Here is a 13,968-nt window from a genome sequence, read left to right on the forward strand (position 1 = left end):
AAGTAAAATATAAAGAATTTCAAATAGTAAAAAGCTTTGGTAAAGCCTGTTGCAAAGTTTTTGTTTTGCACCAAGTCTCAGCACCTCATAAGATACATAGTATGTGTATGCCAGTCTTCAGGCCAAATCTTTCACACCTTACTCCCCCTGGTATCCCACGTAAGTCAATGGGAATTGTGTCCAAATATAGAGTGAGGACTGGAGGATTTAGATTGAATAGACTGGTCAGATTGCCTGGGGCAACAGTGAGGGAGAAAAATAAAGGGGGAGGTGTGAAGGGCTGCTGTACAATTGGAGTATGGGGGGGCGGGGTTAGCATTTATGGGGTGGATTTTCACTACCAGGAAGTGGGCCTAAGCTTTGGGGACAGGGTGCACTATGACCGCATCGGCTGCCTCTCCCTGATTAGGTGTGCTAAGGAATGCTAATCAGCTCTGCAGTCTCCAAAGCAGTAATAGGAGCTAGAGCCAGGTACAGATCTGGTATCCTGTGGTAATTAATACAAAATAGAACATTTTTATTAATTATTATTATTATTAATTATTATTATTCATTATTTTATTCATTGCAAGGAAAGAGGGGCAGTTAAACAGATGCACAGTATGTGTAAGCTGGTGGCAGTGAGGTACATTGCATTTGGAAGCCAGCAGGAGTCACTCTTGCAGATTAAAAAAATAAAAACCCCAGGCATGCAGATATTTTTAATGCAGGAGGATCCAAGCTTTTGGTATGAGAGCAGGGGCTGCTTATGAATCAGTATGTGTAAGTGGCTGGAACTGGTGTGTCAGTGCTATGATCTGGTGACCCAGATGAGCATTTTGGGAGGTGGTTTCAGCTTAATCAGGTGGTCAGCAAGTGTTTGCTGACCATGCACTGCTGCAAGCCTTTGTCAGCTGACAATGGAACCATACTAGAAGACAGGGTTTGAGAATTCACTGAGCCTTGATGTAAGAAGGAGAGGGAGGAGCTGGCCCAGGAGATAGGGTCTAGGTGTGGTTGAATTCAGATGTAGATATTACAAGATCCTTTGCTGCTGACTTTATCAGACCTGCAGGTGACCTTTCTGCTGACTTTGAATTCCACATGAAACCTTGTGGTAGAATTAATGAGAATGGTTTATTGTCTCCCATGGAACTTATACATTTTACTTGTTGTTCACAGTACAAATGTTTTCTAGCTTTATCTCCAACAAGGTCAAGGATATGGCAGAGTTTGTAAACAACTCTGGTGTACAGCTGTACTAGCAGATTTAAAAACTTTGAGTGCTGACCTGCTGTGGGTCAATTAGGTCCCAGTCTTTTCCAGGGCAGTACTTAATTTTGAATACTGATTTCTAGTATTTCATTGAATGTCATATGTTTCTTTTGATCACTTTTGTATTCAGAGCAATAATCTCTTTCATCAGAAAGATCTACAGCAAGTTCTTACATTTCTTCAAAGAAAACCATTTAAAGAACATTCTCTGATAGAGATACGTTAGGATGCAGTTAAGATTGTAAAGTTGTATCTATTACTTTGGCCGAAAAAAACCCCCAACACATGCACCACATACATTCAGTAAGTGAAGAACTGAAAAATGAAGAAGAGCCAGGAAAGTCTGAGTTAAGGATAAAGAATTAAGCATTTTATAATTCAGAAGTGCCTCTTCTCATCCTTTCCCATACACACTCACTGACAGGAGGCAGCTGCACTTCCGAGAGATGTGGGAGGAGCTCCATTGTCACTGTTGAGAATGCGTCCCACCATTTTCTGTAACCAACATCAGCTGCTCAGCTGGCTCCTCCACTGAGCTGGCCTCTTCATTGATTGAGAATGAATTAACAACACAGTGGTGAAACCAGCTCCTCCGCAAGCAGTGGCCAGTGACGGGGAAGGAAGTTGTGCTAGCTCTAGCAGTTTAGGCACTGCGTCAGCTTGTGCTCCCTTCCTTGGGTTCCTGCATGTAAACCAAGGCCCAGGAATTTCAGTTAAAAAATAAAAAAACCTCAAATAAACCCAGCATTAGGGAGTTATGATGGGGATTGTGAATCGTGCATGTATTCTAGGAAAAACCATCTGGACAAACTTTTGACTGGAGCTGGGCAAAGAATGGATTTTTCAGTTCACTGGCAATTCCAAAAAATTGAGAGAAAAATCTCTCTTCAGGTTGAGAAAACAACTAAAAACAACCTTAAAAAAAGCTAGCTAAGTGAAAAGTTTTTTTAAAAAGGTTATTTTTGGGGTTGAATAAAATGTTTTTTTATTTTAAGAATTTTGTAACTTTTAAATAATATTACAGGAAATTTTGAGACAAAAAGTAATTTTGAATCAAAAGATTGAAGATTCATTTCAAAAAGTCAATATGAAATATAAATTGAAATATTTCATTTTTTAAAAAATGTTGTTTTGTTTTCACCTGAAAACATTTGATGAAATCAACACCAACACCAGTGTTGCTAAATCAGCATTTTTCACTTCAGTAAACGTTTTGGTCAGAAAATTTTGCCAAGCTCTACTTTCAAACCCAGGCTTCATTTTACATCTTTTTAATAAAAAGGGTGAGAGGCTGTGAACTCCATACAGGTGAACAAAGGATTCACAGGAATCTGAGAGTCAGTTAGCCCACCTTGCTGCACCTGGAGGTTGTATCAGACTTAATTTGTTGTCAGACACAGCTGGGAAACAGTTGGGTCATCTTCATTAAGGAGGGAAGTGAAAAGTACCTGGGAAGGTCTAGGAGAGGGACCAAGGAAAAAGCCAAAGGAAAAAGAGAGTCACTCCCAGAGAGGAACTGTAAAGAGGCTGTAGGAGAGGAGCTAGCTGTGATGGTAGGCCCTGAGAAAGGGGCAAGACTCCAAGGAAATAGCCCTGTGTGTTTGTATCCCAAACAGGAATAGGGAGCTGGGGAAACCCAGCAGGATTGAAAACTCAACCCTTATGGGAAATGGTGGTTGTAGTGGGGTTTGGTTTGTTTGGGGTTTTCTACATTCTGTTGGGAGATTCTGGAGGGGAAGCCTGGGAAACTGTGAGGAGAGTGGGACTGCAGAGGAGCCTAGGATCGGTAGAAGACACTGCATTGATAACTAGAGTTGTATGGCACACTGATACCCTGGAAGGGGTGAGATTGAATGTGCCCAGGCTAGAGAGCTGAGTTTTAAGAAGGAGCCAGGGCCAGAACAGCTGTTAGCATGGGGGGGTCAAAGAAAAAGATCCTACTACCCAACACCCAGCAACATGAGGGCACTCCAGCTAGCGAGTGAGTTCTACAGAGGTTTAGTTTAAAAAAAAAAAAAAAAAGTGTGTGGAGATTTTTGGAGGGCGCAGAAAGTTAATTATTAGGGGAGGGAGTGCTTCTGTTTCTGTTATCACCCTCCATCCCAGCACTCTTGTGAATCACCTTTGTAATTTCCCGAGCTTTAGTTAGCTGTGATTTGTTGTGATTTCACCCTAGTGAGCACATTTTTATTTGGCTAAATCCTGCTAGCATTCTGTATTTTTTAATATCCTACTTGGGTGGTGAGCAAATCCTAACAGTGCAAGTAGAAAATAGAGAAGGGGAAAAATAGGCAGATTTGTTCTAGGAAAACTAGATCTTGGATTTGTATTTCATTGCACGTTACCACATCTCCGATGAGTTATCACCAAACGTGTTTACTACAGTATTTCACAACCACAGGGACATTTTTTTGGCCTTGCATGTTTTCAAATAAATGCAACCGATATATAATAGTCAACCAAGACATTTGCATTTTAATATGTGTATATTCTTGCAAGAAACAGTATTGTACAAAATGAGCTGCATAAGCATTCTACTTAAAAGCAATAAATACGTACAAAAATCCTATAGGAAAACTACTGTAATAATTCTGTTTGTCAGTTAATCACCCATTTGCAATATCTATATTCCCAGATAATTGCAGGAGTCTTCTCCATTAACATACACTGTATAAAGCTCATTGTTAAAAGACCTGGCTTTAAATCCACAAGGGAGCTGACCGTTAAGGATTAAACCACCATTATTAAGTCACAGAGGGAGCAGGTGAACAACATTAAGGTTGGTGCCCTGTTGAAACTAGATACTTCAGAGTTTGAGTCATGCTCCCAGGTGACTGTGGTATGTACAGACGGCAGATGTGGAAAGGTATGTGAAAAAGGTGTGTTTAGTGTCAAGAGATCAGGAAATACAATTACTTGGTTTCTACAGTACCATACCAATCTCAGCAAAGTTAAGACATTCCACGGACGCAGTGGAGCTCTTTGCCGGCTAACAAACCCAAAAGGGAGATTACCAAAAGGAGAGGCAGCCTTAACTTACATTTCACAATCATGTGCACTGGTGAAAACACAACGCGATGTTCAGTTGTGCACAGCCATGCCTATGTGCTTCAAGGTCCTGTAGACATCACTGACTGGATTGGGGGGAAACAGGCTGATTATCAGTCCATGATCTGTTTGTGGTGAGCTTAGGGTTACTGATTTTATTGGGACAGTCCTGATAGTTGGGGCTTTGTCTTATATAGGCACCTATTATCCCATCCCCTGTCCTCATTTTTCACACTTGCTGTCTGGTCACCCTAAGTGAGCTCATCCCAGCAACACTCATGCCTGAATATTGACTGCCACCCTTAACTATAGCTGCCACATCAGATGCATGACTGTTGATTGTGCCAGCCCTGGCAGTATTTCCACTGATTTGTGAACAGTTGCCCAGTGCTATGCTGCCTGTATTTTAACAAGGGGTACTCCTTTTGTAGCCTTTGAGAAACTTTGTGTGTCAGGAGTGTACACTCTTGGGGAAAGATGTGGAATCTGCATAGTTGCTTTCTCTATTAAACTAAATGGTTTCCTGAAATCCTACCGAAGAGGTGATTTTGAAAGTGGGAATACGAAGAGACCATGTTCACTGCTGGTTATTCTAGGCTGCTGCTCTGCACCTCTGAGAGTATGCTATGCAGCAGCATACTTATTGATGTGCTAGTAGTTTTAAGTGTCTAAGAAGGTCATCAGGGAGTGTGTCTTCCCCCTTATCTTCTCCCCTATCTCCCTGAGAAGCTTGTGAAAATCTCTGGAAGTCCTCAGTGGGTCACATCAGTGGGACGCCTCTCTGACAAACCACAAGAGGTCTGTCAGGTGGGGAAGGCATGGAAGCACTAGTGCTTTCCCACTGCTTTCACCTTCTCCATTGTTAAGCTGCTCCTGGGTGCCACCCTCCCCACTGGGACACCTTTGCTCCTGGCAGATCCTCCAAGTCTGCTCCCAACTGCCCCAACGGTGATTGGTGACTTTTTCTTGGTGTTTGGGGAGCCTTACAGGCAGGAGTCCTAAAGGAAAAAGTGACATGCTGAAAGTCTGATGTATTGGCAAACAGAGCTTTGGCATGCAGGTCTCCTCACAGGCTGATAGGCATGAAGCTTGATCATTTTAGAAAATTTGGGGGGCTTATGTGACTCATCTGCATTACAGACTTTTTCCAAAGGCATCAAAGCAACTGATTCTAACTTTGCCTGTTTTCTAATTTCATGTCAGAGAGAAAAAAGTCAAAGTGGAATTTACATGCCTGATGTAAAAATATCTTGCAATAGGTTCATGTAAAATATCTAGTATTTTTCTATATTTTAATAAACCCTAATAACCACATTTGCAATCCCTTAATGCTATTTCTCATATTCTTGTTACAGTAGGTGTATGGAAAACACGTTTCCTGGTTTAAAAAGCTCAAAACAAATTTCAGCAGTTTAATCTCAGTGTTAGAAAAAGGATCACAGCAGCTGCTGTAGTATTTTGTATTTAAGCTAGTTTTCGTAAAAACTCGTGACATGCTCCCTGGGAGCTAAATATTGACAGGCATGCTCTGGCAAGCAAGATCAAGCTTGTTGAATTAACGGAGCTCAAGTCTCTGCATTGACACTGTAACCCAAGTCTGAAAACTGTTATCCTACTCCATTTATTTTGGTTTTATAGGTGATACTGTCCACTTGAATTAGGGATTTCCAATGTATCTTAAATGCTGTAACCATGAATTAATTTGATTTGAGAATAAAATACTTCCAAGGCTGCTTGTATACTTAAGGTAGATAACATCTTTACTATCATACAGTGTGTGAAATGGCAAATGGTGCCATAAAACATGCATGATTTCAAACTTCCCAACGTAAAAACTATTAAAAGTAAAAGGGCTTATAGATATTAATAATCTTTTGTACTATTATAACAACCACATCCCAAACTATCAGTCCCTGAAAGGCAGGGGTCAAAAGCTAAGCTTAGACATAAATTCATTACAGGATATAATTAAGAAGATTATGTAGCTAAAAATACCACAAATTGTTATTTTTTTCTAATTGTAAATACATCCTGTTTATAAAGCTTACTGTTTACTTGTTAAATTTCTGAGTAAAGAATTTAAGCCTCTTTGGGCTCCTCAGAAATTTGGTGGATAAACTAAATTGATTACTTAGATGTATTGTGCAACATACGGTATTGTACAGCCTTTGTGTGTGTTTCATAGTATTTTCTTAAATTACCAGTATTTGTTTTGATTCCAAAAATGCATTTGTCTAGGCTCTGTGGTGTATTGGATTTCAATGCTGGCTTTACCATGCTGGACAGATGTGTTAGAATTTCGCATTAAACATTTATGTTTTTGTGAGTTTTCCTCAATGAACATTCCATACAAAATTTATCAATGATAGGTCATACAAATGTTGCCTGTTACAAAAGTTTCTTTAGTAATATTCAGAATTCCTTCTCAATACTGCATGTCCAACAAGAAAAAGGAAGCAACTTTTGCTTTTGTCCAAAGATATTTTTCTTAGGCTAAAACAAAGAAGTGCTTTCAGTATGAAGGTCTTTCCTTTTAGATTGACTGAAAGAAAGAAATGGAAAGTGTCCATGAGTGAGCACAGTAATGCTCCGATTCTTCAAGTTGCTGTGAATAGGACGACTCCTATATTTGTGTGGAGCCCACTGACTTCAGTGGGTTCCGAGTGGACATAAGCATCCATCCATGAGGATCAGTTTGCAGGATCGGACCCTTAGTGTGTAATTTACTTGGTAACAGCAGTCACCTGAGCTAGCTCACAAGGAGTGTCCTGCTGGCATGTGAAGAGGATCGCTGTGTTCTTAATGCACATTGAATACAAAATAGCAACAAGTACCACAAAGTGGAGTTGCATTTGACTCCTGAATTGAACCATCAGATCAAAGAACACTCACAGATTTGGGAGCAGAAAGGTTACAATCCAAACCCAGGTTCAGAGATTTTTCTATGTATCTTTATTATGGGCCGAATCAAAATCCTAGATCCAAGCATAACTGAGCTTTTGGGGGCTCAAAATCTACATCCAGCTTTTGTAGTTCAGTCCATCGCTAGTGCTGGGCATATTAAGGAGATAAATGAAGTCACCTAAAGAAATGGAAAAAAAAATTATATGGCTGGTATCTGGTGGGTGAATGGGTTGTTAACTGCACTGCTTTGGCAGCAGTTTACCATCCTTCATGGATTTACTGCTTTCCACAGTAACAAGTATTATTTATTTCACTGTTAATTAAATACTGGCCCCTTTGGGGGAGATGGCAGTGTGATTTCTTGGCAAGAGCAAGGGAGATCTGGGCTATATGCACCCAACTCTTCCCCTCTGCACCTCAGTCTCCTCTTCTGTAATATCAGGTTTCAGAGTAGCAGCCGTGTTAGTCTGTATTCGCAAAAAGAAAAGGAGTACTTGTGGCACCTTAGAGACTAACAAATTTATTTGAGCATAAGCTTTCGTGAGCTACAGCTCACTTCATCGGATGCATGAAAACTGGTTTTCCACTGAATGCATCCGATGAAGTGAGCTGTAGCTCACGAAAGCTTATGCTCAAATAAATTTGTTAGTCTCTAAGGTGCCACTAGTACTCGTTTTCTTCTGTAATACGAGATTCTAGTACCTTTGTAAAATATTTTGATATTGTCTGATATCAAAAGGTGTTATATAAACAGCAAATATTGCTGGTCTTATTACAGTAGCCATGAGAAATGTTCTAAAGTCTATTTTCAAATCAAATGGGTGTTTTCTTGGTGGACCCATGGATTTGAGTTAATTCCGCTCAGTTTTGATCAGTGAACAGTGTTTCAAAGAAGACATTCACTGAGCACTCTTAGGGGCTGTTTTGTATTTTGTCAGGTTTTTTTAAATGGAGGCCAGGAGACTGAATATATATGAAAATTAAGTTCCTTACTCATCCTTTGAGATGCCTTCATTGGATAACTATTAAAATAATCAGATGGACCAGTACGCTGGTATTTCCCTGTATCCCTTAACCCTGGTCTACACTGGGCTGGGGGGGATCAATCTAAGTTACGCAACTTAGACGTACTTAGATCAGCTTACCATGGTGTCTTCACCACGGTGAGTCAACTGCCGCTGCTCCCCCGTTGACTCCACCTGCTCCTCTCATGGCAGTGGAGAACAAGTGTTGACAGGAGAGCGCTCAGGGGTCGATTTGTCGCATCTAGACTAGATCGCTGCCCGCCAATCCGGCGGGTAGTGTAGACATACCCTTAGTGTTGCTTCTGAATAAATTGAACAATTGAGTCCTTATGTCTATTAATCCTGTTATAACTGTCATTAATGCAAAAGCATGCAAAAGCCAGAATCAAAATACAATATAAGGTTCCATCTTGAAGTCAGTAGTGTCATGCTGACCATTGTTATGAAGGTTGGTCATAAATGGGACTGATGTAAATATAAACTTACATTATTTATTATCCTGTGTTACATATCGAGAGCTTTTATAGTTCAGAAAAAATGAAGACTAAGGTTCTTTTACACTACTGACCAATAAAATATATTACCTCACCTACCTTGTCTCTCTATTAGATTATGTAGCTCCGACATGCTACTATTCCACTAGGGTATTACCCAATACCCTTCTGCTAACTAAACACTCTCAGCTAAAATAATGGCAGGAGTCTTTCAACATGTTTCTTTTTTTTATTGATTTAGGCTATCTGTTGTACTCTTATCACTTTAGAGAAACAAGTCATGCTGGGAAATCGCCATCCTTATATATAATACCCAAGTTTAATTAAAGGCAGAGGTATCAGCTGTCTCTTGATTTAGTTTAAAAAAAAAACAACTTAATGCTGTCATGTAAATTTCATTACAAAAATACAGAAATATAAGGAACTAAATATTTAGGAACTGATGTATCTAGTTATGAAACCATAATTATACAAGAACACTTCACATCTGTCAACCAGTGTTTTAATGTCTGTGGTAGTTATTCGCTGAATATTTCTATTATTACCATTTTGCAAGCAACTGCCATTCTTGAAACTGATTGATGTTTAGGAATAAAGCACATTTATTATATGTTGCCAACTTCTGAGGACCAATCTTATATCCGACAATGCCTTCAGAGGAATGATGATACCTCATCTTTCTGGAACTAATCACTGCTGAGGAAAGTAAAAGAGTGAAAACATAGTATTTTTTCCAGTGAAGAACTTCCATTGCATTGTACACCATTCCGCTATAAAATGATTATAGTATTTTATCTGCCAAAGGTGAAACTGGTGGAAGATAACTTTATACTATATGTACTGAGAGAGAGATGTATACAGACAGAGTCTGTAACTGTGCAGTGTCTTGGTTTGAGATAGTGAATTTGTTTGTAGGTTGCTGAAGCAGGGTCTCATCTTTCATTCCTCAGGGGCAGCCACTGATCAACATCAGTCCTCCTCATTGTCTAGCTGTGTTGCTGCCAGAGTCTCTCCTTGCTTTGGGTAGCTTAATTTAGGTTAGCCCTCCAGCCAAACCAATAAATAGCTCTTCCCTCCCAAGTAACCAAAAGTCCACAAAATGAGTTCTTTGCCCTCCTAAGACCACATCCCTCTTGCTAAAATCTGTGCAGCCTTCTCCCCTTGATTGTTAGAGGTTTCCAAAGGCCTGTCCCTCAGTTGTACAGGTTTACAAGCTATCAAAACATATTACCCTGAGATGGCTCACTGAGGTTTTTGAATATTTTCTTGCTATCTAGTTGCTGCATCCTGCCTGCGCTGTTAACACAGATTGTTGTCAAAAGACACTATGCAAAAGTGGGGGCTTGCTGCGCTTCCATTGTCCGGCTGTGGTGAAAGAACAACTGGAGACAAGGGGTGTGCTTTAATTTGGCCACAAATGGGTTCCTAAATGCTTGGGAGTACCCAGCAGATAAAAGCGTGCAGGTAATTTCATAATCATTTACATATACCCGTAGTAGGAGGTGCTGCTGTCAGCCTTCCCTCTTTAACTATCCTGGTCACCAGCCAATCCACTCCTGGGACTCTGCCATTCCCACCTCTCAAATGAGGGTCAAGGGGGGCTGTAAAGGGAAGGGATACAAGGCCAATCCCGCTGCCATACCAGTCATAGGAACCCCAAAACATCCCCTCCCCCATTTCCACTCCTTTAAAGAATACCTCCCATAACTCCTTTACCAGTCCATTTTATCTGATCACCATATCCCTTCCCTGCAGCGTACCTGCACTGGACATCTCCCTCTCACTTACATAATGAGTTGTGACATCATAGCCTAACTCCCATTTCATGTTCACCCCAACTAAGCTCCCAACCTGCTGTGAGGACGGCAAAAACCCCATCTCACCTTGGCTAGTCTGGCGCTGCAGGAAAAAATTCCTTCCCATCTCCCCAAGGAAGGAAAGGAGTACTTGTAGCACCTTAGAGACTAACAAATTTATTTGAGCGCAAGCTTTTGTGAGCTACAGCTCACTTCATCGGATGCATGCAGTGGAAAATACAGTGGGGAGATTTATATACACAGAGAACATGAAACAATGGGTGTTACCATACACACTATAACAAGAGTGATCAGGTAAAGTGAGCTATTACCAGCAGGAGAGTGGGGGGGAGGGAACCTCTTGTAGTGATAATCAATATGGGCCATTTCCAACAGTTGACAAGAACGTGTGAGGAACGGTGGGGGGGGCAATAAACATGGGGAAATAGAACCCCGACCAGGGGTATTCTATCTGCTACCCAAGATCCATAAACCTGGAAATCGTGGATGCCCCATCATCTCAGGCATTGGCACCCTGACAGCAGGATTGTCTGGCTATGTAGACTCCCTCCTCAGGCCCTATGCTACCAGCACTCCCAGCTATCTTCAAGACACCACTGACTTCCTGAGGAAACTACAATCCATCAGTGATCTTCCTGAAAACACCACCCTAGCCACTATGGATGTAGAAGCCCTCTACGCCAACATTCCACACAAAGATGGACTAAAAGCCATCAGGAACAGTATCCCCAATAATGTCACGGCAAACCTGGTGGCTAAACTTTGTGACTTTGTCCTCACCCATAACTATTTCACATTTGGGGACAATGTATACCTTCAAATCAGCGGCACTGCTATGGGTACCCACATGGCCCCACAATATGCCAACATTTTTATGGCTGACTTAGAACAACGCTTCCTCAGCTCTTGTCCCATAATGCCCCTACTCTACTTGCACTACACTGATGACATCTTCATCATCTGGACCCATGGAAAAGAAGCCCTTGAAGAATTCCACCCGGATTTCAACAATTTCCATCCCACCATCAACCTCAGCCTGGACCAGTCCACACAAGAGATCCGCTTCCTGGACACTATGGTGCTAATAAGCAATGGTCACATAAACACCACCCTATACCAGAAACCTACTGACTGCTATGCTTGCCTACATGCCTCCAGCTTTCATCCAGACCACACCATACGATCCATTGTCTACAGCCAAGCTGTACGATACAACCGCATTTGCGCCAACCACCTCAGACAGAGACAAACACCTACAAGATCTCTATCAAGCTTTCTTACAACTACAGTACCCACCTGCTGAAGTGAAGAAACAGATTGACAGAGCCAGAAGGGTACCCAGAAGTTACCTACTACAGGACAAGACCAACAAAGAAAATAACAGAACGCCACTAGCCATCACCCTCAGCCCCCAACTAAAACCTCTCCAACGTATCATCAAGGATCTACAACCTATCCTGAAGGATGACCCATCACTATCACAGATCTTGGGAGACAGGCCAGTCCTTGCTTACAGACAGCCCCCCAACCTGAAGCAGATACTCACCAGCAACCACACACCACACAACAAAACCACTAACCCAGGAACCTATCCTTGCAACAAAGCCTGTTGCCAACTGTGTCCGCATATCTATTCAGAGGACACCATCATAGGACTAATCACGTCAGCCACACCATAAGAGGCTCGTTCACCTGCACATCTACCAATGTGATACATGCCATCATGTGCCAGCAATGCCCCTCTGCCATGTACATTGGCCAAACCGGACAGTCTCTACGCAAAAGAATAAATTCGTCAAGAATTATAACATTCAAAAACCAGTCAGAGAACACTTCAATCTCTCTGGTCACTTGACTTCAGACCTAAAAGTGGCAATACTTCAACAAAAAAATTTCAGAAACAGACTCCAACGAGAAACTGCTGAATTGGAATTAATTTGCAAACTGGACACCATTAAATTAGGCTTGAATAAAGACTGGGAGTGGATGTGTCATTACACAAAGTAAAACTATTTCCCCATGTTTATTTCCCCCTCCCCCACGGTTCCTCACACGTTCTTGTCAACTGCTGGAGATGGCCCACCTTGATTATCACTACAAAAGGTTTTTTTTCTTTTCTGCTAGTAATAGCTCACCTTACCTGATCACTCTTGTTACAGTGTGTATGGTAACACCCATTGTTTCATGTTCTCTGTGTATATAAAATCTCCCCACTGTATTTTCCACTGCATGCATCCAATGAAGTGAGCTGTAGCTCACGAAAGCTTATGCTCAAATAAATTGGTTAGTCTCTAAGGTGCCACAACTACTGCTTTTCTTTTTGCGGATACAGACTAACACGGCTGCTGCTCTGAAACCTGGCTCTTGAAATGGTGTAGTACTGGTTCTTTCCTTGGCTGGTGAGAGCCTACCAGCTTACAAGCGCAAACAGATTCCCAGTACTTTCAAGGTATCTCCCACTTATCGTTTTAATTTGTAAAGAGCATCCCAATCATCATGTACCACACAAACTTTTTTCAGTTGTCCTGTGTTATCTATATCTCTCCTATTCCTGGTTGCATGAGTCTTGAGAAACGGCAAGTGTTGAAATACACGGGTATGACACGCAGAGTGTTGAAATAAACATTTATTTTAACACTTGTATGTGATGAGCCATTTATTTTAACACTTTTCACTTGAAGTGTTGAAGTAACAGGTTTTATCAGGGGACGTGTCATCCACTCTGTTTTATGTATATGTGAATATGGAAATATATCTGTCTACTGAGTGTACATATTTTACATTAGTGCATTGGCAAGCAATCCATTCAACTAAAATAGGGTCATTTGTCCCACAATAGTATTGTATTCTTGCCTTCCTAGCAGATCAGTAGTCTTTTGGTGGTGGTGTTTGTTTTAGTTTTATTTTTATTTTATTAACATGTCAAATTATTAAACCACTAGCAACTGCATGAGACAGATCCATAGAATAGATAAGCCTGAAAACTCTGATGTTTGGGTACATTAGTGGGGAAAGAAACCCTGTATTTGAGCTTTTTGAGCTTTTTTGGTCTTATTTCTTTCATTTTCTGTTGCATTTATAAGCTTGTTCACCAAACAACTGGGAGCAGTCCTAGATAAATGCTGATTAACGTATATCTAAAGCCTTTCGAATACCACCAAGGTTATCACCACAAGGAGTTGTCACAGATGTTCTCAGCAGCATTAACATTTTAAAATGAATTTTAGGGACTTAAAGGTCCCAGTTCAGCAGTCCTGCACTGTTCCACCAAGCTCTTGGACAAAGGGTTAAGACCCATTGTGTGCTTAGAGCTAAGCGTCTGCTGACATATTTGGTTGAACAGGGATTAATTTAGACACACACACTTAAATGGTTTTTAGAACTGAAGCCATATTGTCCAGGGTAGGCATTGTCCGGTAGGGAGCT

The 13,968-nt window shown here is 41.1% G+C and overlaps 1 protein-coding gene and 1 long non-coding RNA gene across 2 annotated transcripts in view; one reads left to right on the top strand and one right to left on the bottom strand.

Moving 5' to 3' along the window:
• The window catches only part of DPYD (dihydropyrimidine dehydrogenase), a 552,826-nt gene that overhangs the window by 454,834 nt on the left and 84,024 nt on the right, over positions 1–13,968 (top strand). The gene's annotated exons all lie outside the window — the stretch shown is intronic.
• LOC141992338 (uncharacterized) lies at positions 6,545–9,305 on the bottom strand. Its single transcript, XR_012640574.1, has 3 exons — positions 9,271–9,305; positions 8,352–8,533; positions 6,545–7,384 (listed from the first exon to the last, which is right to left on the bottom strand). It is a non-coding gene; the product is annotated as an uncharacterized LOC141992338 (long non-coding RNA).

This window comes from Natator depressus, chromosome 8 (assembly GCF_965152275.1).
Source record: "Natator depressus isolate rNatDep1 chromosome 8, rNatDep2.hap1, whole genome shotgun sequence".
Classification (NCBI taxonomy): Eukaryota; Metazoa; Chordata; order Testudines; family Cheloniidae; genus Natator; species Natator depressus.